Consider the following 12,557-nt stretch of genomic DNA (forward strand, 5'->3'; position numbering starts at 1 on the left):
CTTCCCAATCCAAATCCTCCATTCCCCTACCTATCACAAGAACACAGACACACCCACACACACCCACTGCAACACACACAAGCAGCACACATAAACACAAACACCACAAGACACACAGGCATGCAGGCACTCAACATACACCCACAAAAACATCAGCCAACACTTTAACAGACACCCCCAGTGACCCACAGACAACATCCAGCATACTCACAGGTACCACCACAATACCCAGTGAAACATCCACCAAACCCACTATACCAGCAGACACCACCCCAACAGACACACAAATATCCACCACATCCAGCAAACCTACAGATATCACCCCAGCAGACCCATAGATATCCACCACTACCAGCATACCTGCAGACACCACCCCAGCAGACATACACACCTCTACCACTCCATCACCCTGCACCTCCACCTCAGTGTCCCAAGACACATAAATGCCAAAACACACACACACACAATAGACATCACCAATACAGAAGCATACCTCACACACACACACAAGACATCTACACCAACACACCAGACAACCACTCTCTCAACCTCCAAATCCCTAACCCCTTCTTCAGACCATCCCCATGTTCCAATGGAGAGTTTTCTTTTCGACCTTGCCCTTTACCCTGTTCCTCCGAACTACCTCCCAAACCCAAGAGGACCAACCCACATCCCAAGCCATCCCTTCCACCTCAAAGTTCTCCCCTGTCACACCTGCCACCCCCTACAAGCACCCCTCCCCCTAACCCCAAGAATAAGCCCACCCCTTGGAAGAAACAGTCCACTCCTCCCAAACCCAAACCGATCCCTCCCAAATCTGACCCCCCACAAGCATGATCCCTGAGGTGCCTGTCTGTCTACTTGATGTTCGTTTCTGTGGAGGTTCCCTGGCAGTAATTGGAGTCCGGTGTGGGCGCTGTAATGTGCATGGATATACAAATTGGACTAGTCAATGGCCTTTGCTCTTGAGAAATTGTTCATTAAGAAATCCACGGTTTGGTTTTGTTGGGTACACATTTGTCCTGAAATTCTTTTTCTACCTTAATTTAGTTTCTGCCTAACTTGTGCTGTGTGCATACAGTGGTGTGCGTTTGACCCTGTTTGTTGATCCATTTGCTGTTGTTTTCAATCCTTGACTTTGTGGGCAGTACTGGTGTCCTCCAAGACAAAGGTAGATGTTGACTGGATGGATATGTGTCTGTTAATCCTAATGGGGTGTAATAGCATTGTGGTCTTTTTGGTATGGTAAGTATTTCATCTTGTGTGGTCCAATGTCAGCATGTATGGTGTTAAATTGTCACCATGATATGAATTGTATATTGGTCTCATGTGTCGCACCTTGAGTTTTCTTTGTGCAGGCAGACTGTGTTCAATTGTGCTAGCTTCCTTTGCATTTGACTGTGCATGTCCATTGCGGTGTGTGTACCTTGCAGCTACTTCATCTAGATGTATGTACCATGCAGTTGCTGCTGTATGTGCTTTCTTGACTTGCACTTCTACATTGTGCAGATAGTCATGTCACTTGGCTCTAATATTGTTTGTCCATGAGCTACATGCAGGGCCAGTTCCTGTACAAATGTTGTTTTAGTGGCGTGTGCAAAGTGTTATGTGTCCTAGTGCAGCGTATTTCCCTGAGTGTTCCTGATGCCTACATCCCTATTGTGCAGGTATTGTTAGAATAGTGTTCTTTGTGTATTTGTCTCTGCGTGTGTTCTGCATGCCATTGTCCTTCCATTGTGCTGTGATGCGTGTGAAGTGTGGGTCCGTTACAGGGAAAATTAATGGGAGAGGTGTTTGTGTTAAATGTCACATACATATGTGTGCTGAATATGACAGTCCATGGCATGTGTGTAATGTGAGGGTGTCAGTTGTATTGTTAAATGTGATGTTGCTGTGTTGTTGGTGTTGTGTGACGCAATCTTGTGTACACCTTACTGTTCTTTTTGCATGAGATGCGATGATGTGCGTTTTTGTGTTGTATTGCAGTGTAGTGTGAGTGAGCTTCCCTAAGGGGGTCTTTTGTGGCTGTGAATGGGTCCTCCTCTGTTACTCACACCAACTATGAACACGACCGGTGGATTTGGTGCCTGTAGCGTGACCCCCATATCATGTGGATGACAGCGCAACATTCTGTTGTGGAGCCTAAGGACACAGGTAGGTGTGTGTAATTACCATCGGTTGTGTACATGGCAGCATGTATTTCGGGCTCCTTTGATGAACAGCATCAGTTGTAGGACATGTGTGATAGGCTCCATGGCGGCACAGGACATGTAGAGCTTCCTGCAGTTGAGTTGGTCCCTTTATACTCTCCTTTTTTGCCTCCTGGGAAGTAATGGCTGGACCACCATGCTCACATTGGCAGTTGCATCCTTGTAATATGTTTGGAGGAAACATAGGCTTTGTCGGTCTGTTTGCCCTGCCTTGTCGTTGCAGCAGTCTGCCCTGCATGATGGTGCCTGCAGAACCACAGCGGTCTTTGCTCCATAGGCCTGCTTGTCTCGTAATACTGTGGTCCGACATCTAAGCCAATGGCGGTCAGACTGCTATCGCCACCATGGTGGTGCACAGACCTCTAAATTCCTAATTAGGCCCTAAATATTAGTATATTGCTTAGAAGCACAATAGCTCCAACTGGGGCTATCACAGCGTCTTGAGGGAGTTCTTTCCCAAAGTCTAATGCCACTCGCAAGGGATTGCGGTCCGGTCATAGAGTCACACAGACCCCGGATATAGTGACAAGGTGGGGTCAAGATGCAAGGCGATAACTAAGCAGTGTCGCAATCACACCAAGGGGCCACAGAGCTGCAGCAGAGTTGGAGCCACGCAGCGCTCTGGACTCACGCTGTGGCTGACTTCGGAGGCATTGCGGTGGCGTTGGAGCTGCAGCGTCAGTCGCTGTCATTGCACTCTACGGGGACCACGGCTCCAGTGCAGACACCGGCCTGGAGTTGGACAGTGGCTCCGGTTCCAAAGTTGCTCTGGAGTCAATGTGCTTGGTTTCTTCTTGGTTACACCAGAGATTACTCCCAAGGACACAGGAACTGGATTTGACACCACTAGGCAAGTCAAGACTCTCAGCAAGAGATCCCAGGTGCTGGCAGATGAAGTCTTTGATGTCCTTGAGACTTCTTAAGAGGAGGCAAGTTCAGTCCAAGCCCTTGGAGAACCTTTGGAAGCAGGATATAGACACCAAAATCCAGTCCTTTCACTCCAAGACAGAAGCAGCTAGCAGTAGGCCAGCACAGCAAAGCAACAGGCAGAGTGGGAGTCCCTCCAGCATCCAACTCTTCTTCCTGGCAGAATGTCCTCAGTCCAGAAGGATTATAACTATGTGGTGTCAGAGGTCCAGTACTTATACTCATTTCTGTCTTTGAAGTAAACAAAATTCAAAGACAAGTCTTTGTAGTGCACAAGACTCTGCCCTTCTGTGCCCTGGCTCCCGACATATGCCAGAAGTTTGGAGACTGCTTTGTGTGAGGACAGACACAACCCTATTCTGGTGCAAGTGTAAGCTTCTCCATCCCTCTAGCTCAGGATGAACCCATCAACCTGGTGATGGGCTATCGGGATATGCAGAGCACACCTCAAATTTCTATGTGTGACTGTCTGGAGTGAATGTACAGCTCTGCTGTCATCCTGACCCAGATGTGTAGTCAGCAGACAGGCAGAGGCATGGAATGACTGAGCAAGGCAATTCCCACTTTCTAAAAGTGCCATTTTCAAACTTACAATTAAAAAAAAAACTTCACCAAAATATGTTTTTTATTGTAAGTTCAGAGACACTTTAATTCCCATATCTCTATCTACTCAGAATGGGAAATTATACTTAAGAGATATTTCAAAGCAATCCCAGTGTTACCCTGTGGGAGAGATAGGCCTTGCAATAGTGAAAAACAAATTTAACAGTATTTCACTATCAGAACATATAAAACACACCAGTACATGTCCTACCCTTTAAGTATACTGCTTCCTGCCTATGGGGCTGCCTTGGGCCTACTTTAGGGGTGACTTACATGTAGTAAAAGGGAAGATATGGGCCTGGCAAGTGGGTGCACTTGCCAGGTCAAAATAGCAGCTTCAAACTGCACACACAGGCACTGCAGAGGCAGGCATGAGACATGTTTACAGGGCTATTCATGTGGGTGGCACAATCAGTGCTGCAGTCCCACTAGAGACATTTCCTCTGCAGGTCCTGGGCACACCTAGTTTGCTTTACTAGGGAATTGGTAGTAAATCAAATATGCCAATCAGGGTGAAGCCAATCACCAATACAATTTACACAGAGAGCACTTGCACTTTAGCACTGGTCAGCAGTGGTAAAGTGCACAGAATCCTGCAAAATTCAGCACAGGATTAAAAACAAGAGGTCAGAAGTAAAAAGACTGTGTAAACCACTCCAAGAGCTGCCAGGTCTAATATGTGTCCCGCCGCCTCTGGGGAGTTCCCCCCAACCTCTAGGGAGTTCTCATCACTAAGGTGGAAAGAACGTGGACAGACCATCAGCATTGGCGTGTTCTGTTCCAGGGTGGTGTTCCACTGTAAAGTCCATTCGCCATAGGTAGATGGACCACTTTAACAGTTTAGGATTCTAACCCCTTATCTGCATTAGCCATCTGAGGCTCCTGTGGTCTATCTGAATCTGGAAGTGAGTCCCAAACAAGTAGGGTCTTAGCTTCTTCAGCACCCAGACCACAGCAAAAGCTTCCCTTTCTATTGTGCTCCACCTCTTTTCTCTGGAAAGTAACGTCTCACTGATGAAGGCTACAGGCTGAACTAGGCCCTCTTTCTTTAGCTGTGAAAGCACAGCTCCTATACCCCACTCTGAGGCATCTGTCTGCACCACAAAGTCCTTGGAAAAGTCAGTAGCCTTGAGCATCGGTGCACATGGCCTCCTTCAGGGCATCAAAGGCAGTCTGGCATGCCTGTCCCCAGATCACCTGACATGGCTGCTTCCTCAAAGTCAGCTCTGTCAAGAAAGCAACAATGGTGCCATACCCCTTGACAAATCTCCTGTAGTATCTGAGGCCTAATAAAGCCCTCACCTCTGTCTGGGTCCCGGTGGGTGCCCAAGCCAGAATGGTGTCAATCCTGACTTGTAGGGGTGCCACCTGGCGGCTCCCAACCTGGTGTCCCAAGTACACCACATACTCCTGCCCTATCTGGTACTTACTGGCCTTTATAGTGAGGCCTGCACTCTGCAGTGACCTCAACACTTCCTGAAGATGGTGCAAGTAGTCCTCTCAGCTAGAGCTGATGACAGCAATGTTATCTAGGTAAGCGGCACTGAAGTCCTCCAACCTAGCCAGGACCTGGTTAACCAACCTTTGTAATGTGACAGGGGTGTTCTTCAACCCAAAGGACACACATAAAGGCAAACTGTCCCGGTAGCTGGTGACAGTCCCTATGCTGTTCTCTGGTCAGAGTAGGGGAGAGGTTCACACCCTCCACTGACCCACCCTGCTCTTTGACAGACAGGAGGTCGGGGAAAGTTTCACATTCCTCTTTCACCAAATCATTCATGACCATGTTCAATCAGACCTTTCAAAGTGCTGCTTGAGGCAGTGCAAGTGCAGGACCCTCGAAGGGTTGCTGGGAATCTCAATGTCCACCAGGTAGGTGACACTACTCTTGCGCTCCTTGACTTCAAATGGCCAAGCCCAATGGTCTTGGAGAGCACAGGGCTCTACCGGGGCAATCACCCACACTGTCTGGCCAGGCTGGAACTCAACCAGAGTGGTATTCTACTTATACCAGTGTTTCATGTCCTTCTGGCTAGCTTCCAGGTTCTCCTGGGTGAGTTTCTGGAACGGGGCTGTCTGGTTCTTGAAGGCCAACACATAACTGAATACATCCTGGGGTGGCTAACCAGGAGCTTGTTCCCAGCCTTCCTTTACCAAACTGAGAGGCCCTCTCACAGGGCTCCCATGCAGAAGCTCAAAAGGGCTGAAGTCAATCCCCTTCTGTGGTACCTCCCTGTAAGCAAACAACAGGCATGGTAACTGGACATCCCACTTACGCCTCATGGGTTCTGAGAGACCCATAATCATGCCTTCAGGGTACGGTTTAACCTTTTACCCAAACCAATTGCTTTGTGGGTGGTAAGGTACGGTGAACTTGTAGGTAATACCACACGCCTTCCACATGGCTTTCATGTACAGCAACATAAAATTGGTCCCGATCAAATACCACCTCCTTGGGAAAACTGACATGGGTGATGAACCCCATAAGTGTACTGGCCATGGTTGGTGCAGTCATCATCCTCAGAGAGATGGCTTCTGGGTATCGGGTGGCATGGTCCACCAAGACCAGGATAAACCTGTAAACTATGGCTGTCTTGGGATCCAGAGGCCCCATAAAGTCAATGCCCACCCACTCAAAAGGAGTGGTCATGACAGGAAATAGTTGAAGAGGAGCCTTGCACCCCTTCCCAGATCTGCCAATCGTCTACCAGATTTGAAAGGCCCTGTAGAACACATCTGGGTTTTTCCTCATTTGGGGCCAATAAAAGTGGATGACAAGCCTGCCAAAGGTTTGTCCTGCCCCAAATTACGTGCCAGTGGCACATCATGAGCCAGACCCAGTAGGAAGGCTCTGAAGCACTGGAGTACCACCAGCACACAGACAGCCCCAGGCTCAACAACCTTAGGCTTGCTATACAAGGAGATCATTCTCCCAGTAAATTCGATGAGATCCAGAGGTGTCACCAGCTGCTTGGGCCTCAGCCTGTTTCTGAAGACCCTCAAGAGTGGGGCACTCTTTCTGCACTGTGCAGGAGTTCTCCTTGGTGCAGCCCCCTTCATGCTGTCAATGGGTCAGCTCAGAGAGGTTCTCCAGTTCTGCCACTTCTTCCTCTGTAGGTTCCGGGGCATACTTCTTCAGGTTCAGCCTCCTCCCGGATTGTGGGAATTGCAGTAGTGGGTTTCCCATGCCCCCTGCCCCTCCTGCTCCTGGCAGATACCTGGACAAATGTTCCAGGCTCCAGGTCCTTCTGACCACCCTCTCTGGGGGCCATGGACCTTGTGGTCATGCACACCCACTCTGGCAATCCTAACATTTCCTTTTTTTGTTTTTTTGCATTGTAATTCTTTATTCAAAAGCAACAATATCATACATAAATCTGCCACATGCGACTCAGGTACATATCACACCATGAATTCCGACATAACAGTGCGGGAAGTGTCAAACATACAAGGAGGAAAAGACATTCTGACATAAGTCAATATCCAAAAGAACCAAAGAACATCAGGTACATGTCTGAAGCACTATGCTGCAATTGAAATAAAATAGGTGGACTGACCATAGTGCGGGACTCCTCCTACGTCCCAACCCATGCCCCAGCAACAACAGAGGGCATAAAAGGTCCTAGAAGTCTGGACATAACACCTCCCACTGTCCCTCCCCTAAGTCTCTCAAAGCTCTATTATCCATCGTCTGAGTTGTGTGTGTGGGGGGAAGTATGAGGATGCCTCATGTGAATGATTAGTTAGGTATAAGGGGCAGTACTCCAGACCCTCGAGGCAAAAGACATGAGCTGGTGACGGGAAGGAATGACCCGGATGGTGTGCAGGGATGAGTGACATTCGTACCGAAGGGAGGGAGAAGTGTGGAAGGTGAAAGAAAGGGGAGAGGAGAAGGAGGAATAGCCAATTGCATACAGTATAGCGGGGGAGAGGAGACGATGCCTGTGGGCAATATCATGAATTAGGTCTCAGTCCAGTAAGGGGAGTATCTGGAGAGAGACAGGTGTAGACTAGGCAAGGGATATGGGTTGTATCTGCCGTTACATGCGTCCTGGGCGATTAGCAGAGGATATCTCAGGACTGCAGTATGTGTGAGCAGTAGGGAAAGAGAGAGAACTATAGCTATGGGGTATTAGTAACAGTGGCAATGAGAGTGATAGAGAGGGGAAAGGTGGGAGTGAGATTAAGAGAAAAGGGAAGAGTGAGAGTGAAAGTGAAGGTATAGATGTTAACGTAGATGGAAGTGGTAGTGACCGAGGGGGAGGTGATTAGGAAGGATGGGAGGGGGGTTGGAACATGGGGAATGTTCAAGAAAGGGTAGCAGAGGTAATGGGAATAGGAGTGACAGTAGGGATTGAGGGGATGAAGGGAGGATAGGGGAAAGAGGGATAAGGGGATAACTCGCCCATGGTTAAACAAAGATAAGTCCAGACAGAGGTGTATATCTGTACTCAACTAGAGCTAGAGCTAAGCGGAAGGGAATGGTAGCGTGCTGATGTGGGGTTATGCGGTTCCTGGACAGGAGTGTCCTTACATTATATCTCGAATTAGGACATCTGCGGTGAGCAGTCAGCCCTCTGGCCCTGAGAGAAAGGGGGTCCATGTTTGTAGGAACACATCCATCTTATCCTGTAGGCCGTATATGAGCCGTAATCCTAACATTTCCAAGAGCAACCAGTTCCACCTCCTTCCAGGCAGTATGCTCCATGTCATTCCCTAGCAGACAGCCAACAAGCATGGATGGACTCACAGCTATCCTCAATGAACCTGAGACTCCCCCATTCAAAGGGAGCCTAAGTTACCAAACAGTGGCCCTCACTTTTGTCTATTTCTACAACCGGGTGGCCCACATTACGGATTACCTGCTCCTCAGACACCAGGTGACAGTGAACAGTTGTGATGCTGGCTCCTTTGTCTCTCAGAGCCTTCACCCACCTCCCATTGATGGGCAGCCACTGCCTGTACTTCTTACTGTTGACAGGCTTGAGGACTCTCTGGACCACCTCCCCCAGGGAGACTGGGGTCAACTCAACTGGCTCCTCACCACCAACTGGGCCCAACTCCTCCCCAAGCGCTACGTTGGCCAAATCTAATGACTGCACACCAGTGGGGGATGCGTCCGCTTGGGACACTTGGGACTACCCCGGAAATGCCATTCCTGATTACAGGCGAAACACTTTAGGGGTCCCTTTCCTGCATGCTTTCCTGAAGGGAACCTACTCTGTCAACAGGAGGTTGGGAATCCTAACCCTGAAAACTGGTTTGGGACCCTTTAGTAAACTCCTTACTTTTATCATTGTCCACCTCTTCTTCTTCTGTTGGGGACTGGGACCCTGCCCACCCTTTCTTCTTCTGTTGGGGACTGGGACCCTGCCCACCCTTGGCTGAGTCTCCCACATACAACTTCTTTTGACCCTATTGCTAAGCCAGTGGTCTGCCTCCTTGGCAAGCTTCCTGGGGTCAACAAGCTTACTGTCAATAAAATGCTGGTGCAGCTCTAGGAAACAATAGCTAGACAAGTGCTCTCAGGCAATCAAATTGTAGAGCCCCTGATAGTCTGTTAACTCACTGCCCTTTACCCAACCATCCAGTGCTCTGCATACATTATCTTCATACTCCACCCTAGTTTAAGAACCAAGTTTAGTACTTTCCCTAAACTTTACCATGTAGATTTTTGGGGTGAGACCATATCGCCTGGTTAGGGCTTCTTTCCTGGCAGGGCACCTCATTCTACCTTCTTCTTTTAATATAAAGCCAACAAGGTGTCCCTCCCCTTGACTGAGAAATACTTCCACAGGCCTGCTCCCCAATCTCTCTCAGGGACCCTTTTCATTCTCAGTGCCACTTCATAACCCCTAAACTATTGCTATATTTCATCCACCATGTCCTTGGCTATATGTACCCTTCCACCAGACTGCACAGTAGATCTGCTACCACCATCTGTGCTGGATCTGCTCTTTAAGTTTAAGTCCAGCTCCTTCAAGCTCAGCTTGCGAGCTAAGATAATTTTCCTTTCTTCCATGGTCAGTTTCTTTCCATCCATTTTGAGCCTTTCAAGCTCCCAGTTGTGCTTCCTAGCTCCCGCCTGTCCTTCAGCTCCTCAGGGGTCAGAACTTTTGAAGAAACTCTGTTGCCTGCCCTGGAGGGTGCCTTTCCCTCAGGCAGATCCCAATTATTCACAAACTCACCATGAAGGCTCTGCTCCTCTCTAGCAGCAATAACATTTTCCTCCTGTATGGGCTCACCAGCCTCCTTTGCTGCCAACCAGGCCCTCAGCACCTTTTGCGTCTCTTCCTTTCTTGTGAGGCGTTTCAAACTTTAAAAGAACATCTGAGCTCCTCGCATAACGTTTTGAGCTGAAACACTGAATAGGTCTCCAACATCTCCTCCTCAAACTTCAAATCTGCAGCTCCAACCGATGGCTCACCAGACTGAGACAGGATTTTGAATAAAACTCAAGCAGTCAGGCTTATCTCAGAGGCAATGCATAAAGTATTTGTACACACACAGAGTAACACAGTGAAAATACCGTAAAAGTACTCCACACCAGAAAAAAATAGCAAACATTTATTTGAGTAAAACAAGACCGAAACAACAAAAATCCAACATACACAAGCAAATATACAAATATGTAATGAGTAAATCTCACTATAGTGCTTAGAAACACAAAAACTCCAACTGGGGCTATCACGACATCTTGACAGAGTCATTTCCAGCAGTAACACAGTGAAAACAAAAGTACTCCACACCAGTTTAGAAAACATAACCAATATTTATCTGAGTAAAACAATACCAAAACAGCAAAAAACCAACATACACAAGCAAAGATATGAGTTTTTAAAGATTAAGGGCCTCATTATGAGTCTGGTAGACTTGAGACTACCAGCCTCGTGGTAGGCTCCACCTCGTGGTGGCGATCGGACTGCAGTACTTCTAGCGGTCTGACACTCATATTAAGACCCTGGCTGGCGGACTGCCAGGGGACCACCATCCCCACCAGGAACATGTTTCCAGGCAGGCTGACGGAGTTTTGACTCGTGGTCAGCCACGGTGGTGCTGATTTCAGCACCGCCGTGCTGAACATGAGTCCCCTTTCGGTCAACCTTTTCATGGCGGTTTAGCTGCCATGAAAAGGTTGATGGAAAGGAGGTACTGGGGGCTTTGCAGACAGTGTGCATTCCGAAGGTTCTGTTGTGCTATGGTAATAGCCTATACCGTAGCATGGCAGGAACATCATAATACGATGTTCCTGCCTACCAGCACAGTAGGGACATTGTAATATGACTAGGGGTGAGGCTGCTGGGTTTATGGCAGTCTCATCCCCACGGGTTCGGCAGTTGGCTCGTCCTACTGCCAAACTGATATCAGGCCCTAAATCTTAGGATAGCACTGTAGAAACTCAATAGTTCCAACTGGGGTTATCACAATTTCTTGGCCGAGTAATTTCCAACAGTCTGACACCACTCGGTACCTTGGAATATGATGAGGAAACAAAGACATCGGACGGCGCCAGGGAGGTGAGCCATCTCCGGACCTGGTGCGGCATTGGTTCCTTACTGCCACTGGGGAGGAGAGGCATTGGTTCCTTATGGTTGCAGGGGAGGTGATGTGGCATAGGTGATAAGGCGGCAGTTCCTTACGACAAGGTGGGTCAATGAATCCAGCAGGTCAAGATGCAAGGCATCGACTTCATGGTCTTACGATAACAACACGGGCCACAGGTGCTGTGGTGGAGTCAGAGCCGGGTGCCACCGGGGTTAGTGACATGGCGCTTTGGACTCTGGCAGGACTTTGAAGGTGCTGCATCAGACCTGTGGTGTCAGTCTTGGTCATTGCGCTCTATGGGGAACCCGGCTATGGTGCAGAAAGCGGAACAAATCAACCATTCACCCCAGTCACAGATTTAGGCTTAATCCATCAATTCTTATGCCACCACGCCACACCAGTTTGGTCCCAGCCATCTGCACATCAGTTTTGACCCTGACCATCATCAGTTGTTTTTGCACTTTTTTAGAGTGGCATTTCAAACTTACAGCTCAAAACCCAACTTCCCCAAAAGATGTATTTTTAAATTGTGAGTTCAGAAACTCCAAAATCCATATCTCTATTTGCTCACAATGGGAAATTACACTTAAAAGATATTTCAAGGCAATTCCCATGTTACCTTATGGGAGGGATAGGCTTTACAATATGAATACCAAATTTAGCAGTATTTCACTATCAGGACATGTAAAACACAGCAGTACATGCCCTACCTTTTAAATACACTGCACCCTGCCCATGGGGCTGCCAGGTCAAAATGGCAATTCAAAACTGCACACAAAGACACTGCAGTAGTATATCCGTGACATGGTTACAGGGCTACTCATGTGGGTGGCACAATCAGTGCTACAGGCCCATTGGTAGCATTTGATTTACCGCCAGGCCCCTGCCCCCATTCCGCGACGCCATCGGCGACACGATCAGCTCCCTCGCCCTCGCCTCCTCGGACTAGCTGCTCCTCGGCGACATACATTTACACCGGTAGAACACCAGTGACTGCAACACCGCTGCCATACTGGACAACCTCGCCAACCTCAGCCTCAAACAACTGGTCACCTCGTCTACCCACTCAGCTGGGCACACGCTTGACGCCATTTTCTCTTCCAGCAGCCACATCACCTTCACTCACACCACCGAACTCCATTGGACCGACCACCACTGCATTCATTTTTCCTTCCTGAAGCCCACTACCCACCACCAACAGCATCCGATCCCTCAGCGCAAGTGGAACAAGATCTCCAAGGAACAGCTGATCTCCAACTTCCCCCAACCCCT

Source organism: Pleurodeles waltl, chromosome 10 (assembly GCF_031143425.1).
Source record: "Pleurodeles waltl isolate 20211129_DDA chromosome 10, aPleWal1.hap1.20221129, whole genome shotgun sequence".
Lineage (NCBI taxonomy): Eukaryota > Metazoa > Chordata > Amphibia > Caudata > Salamandridae > Pleurodeles > Pleurodeles waltl.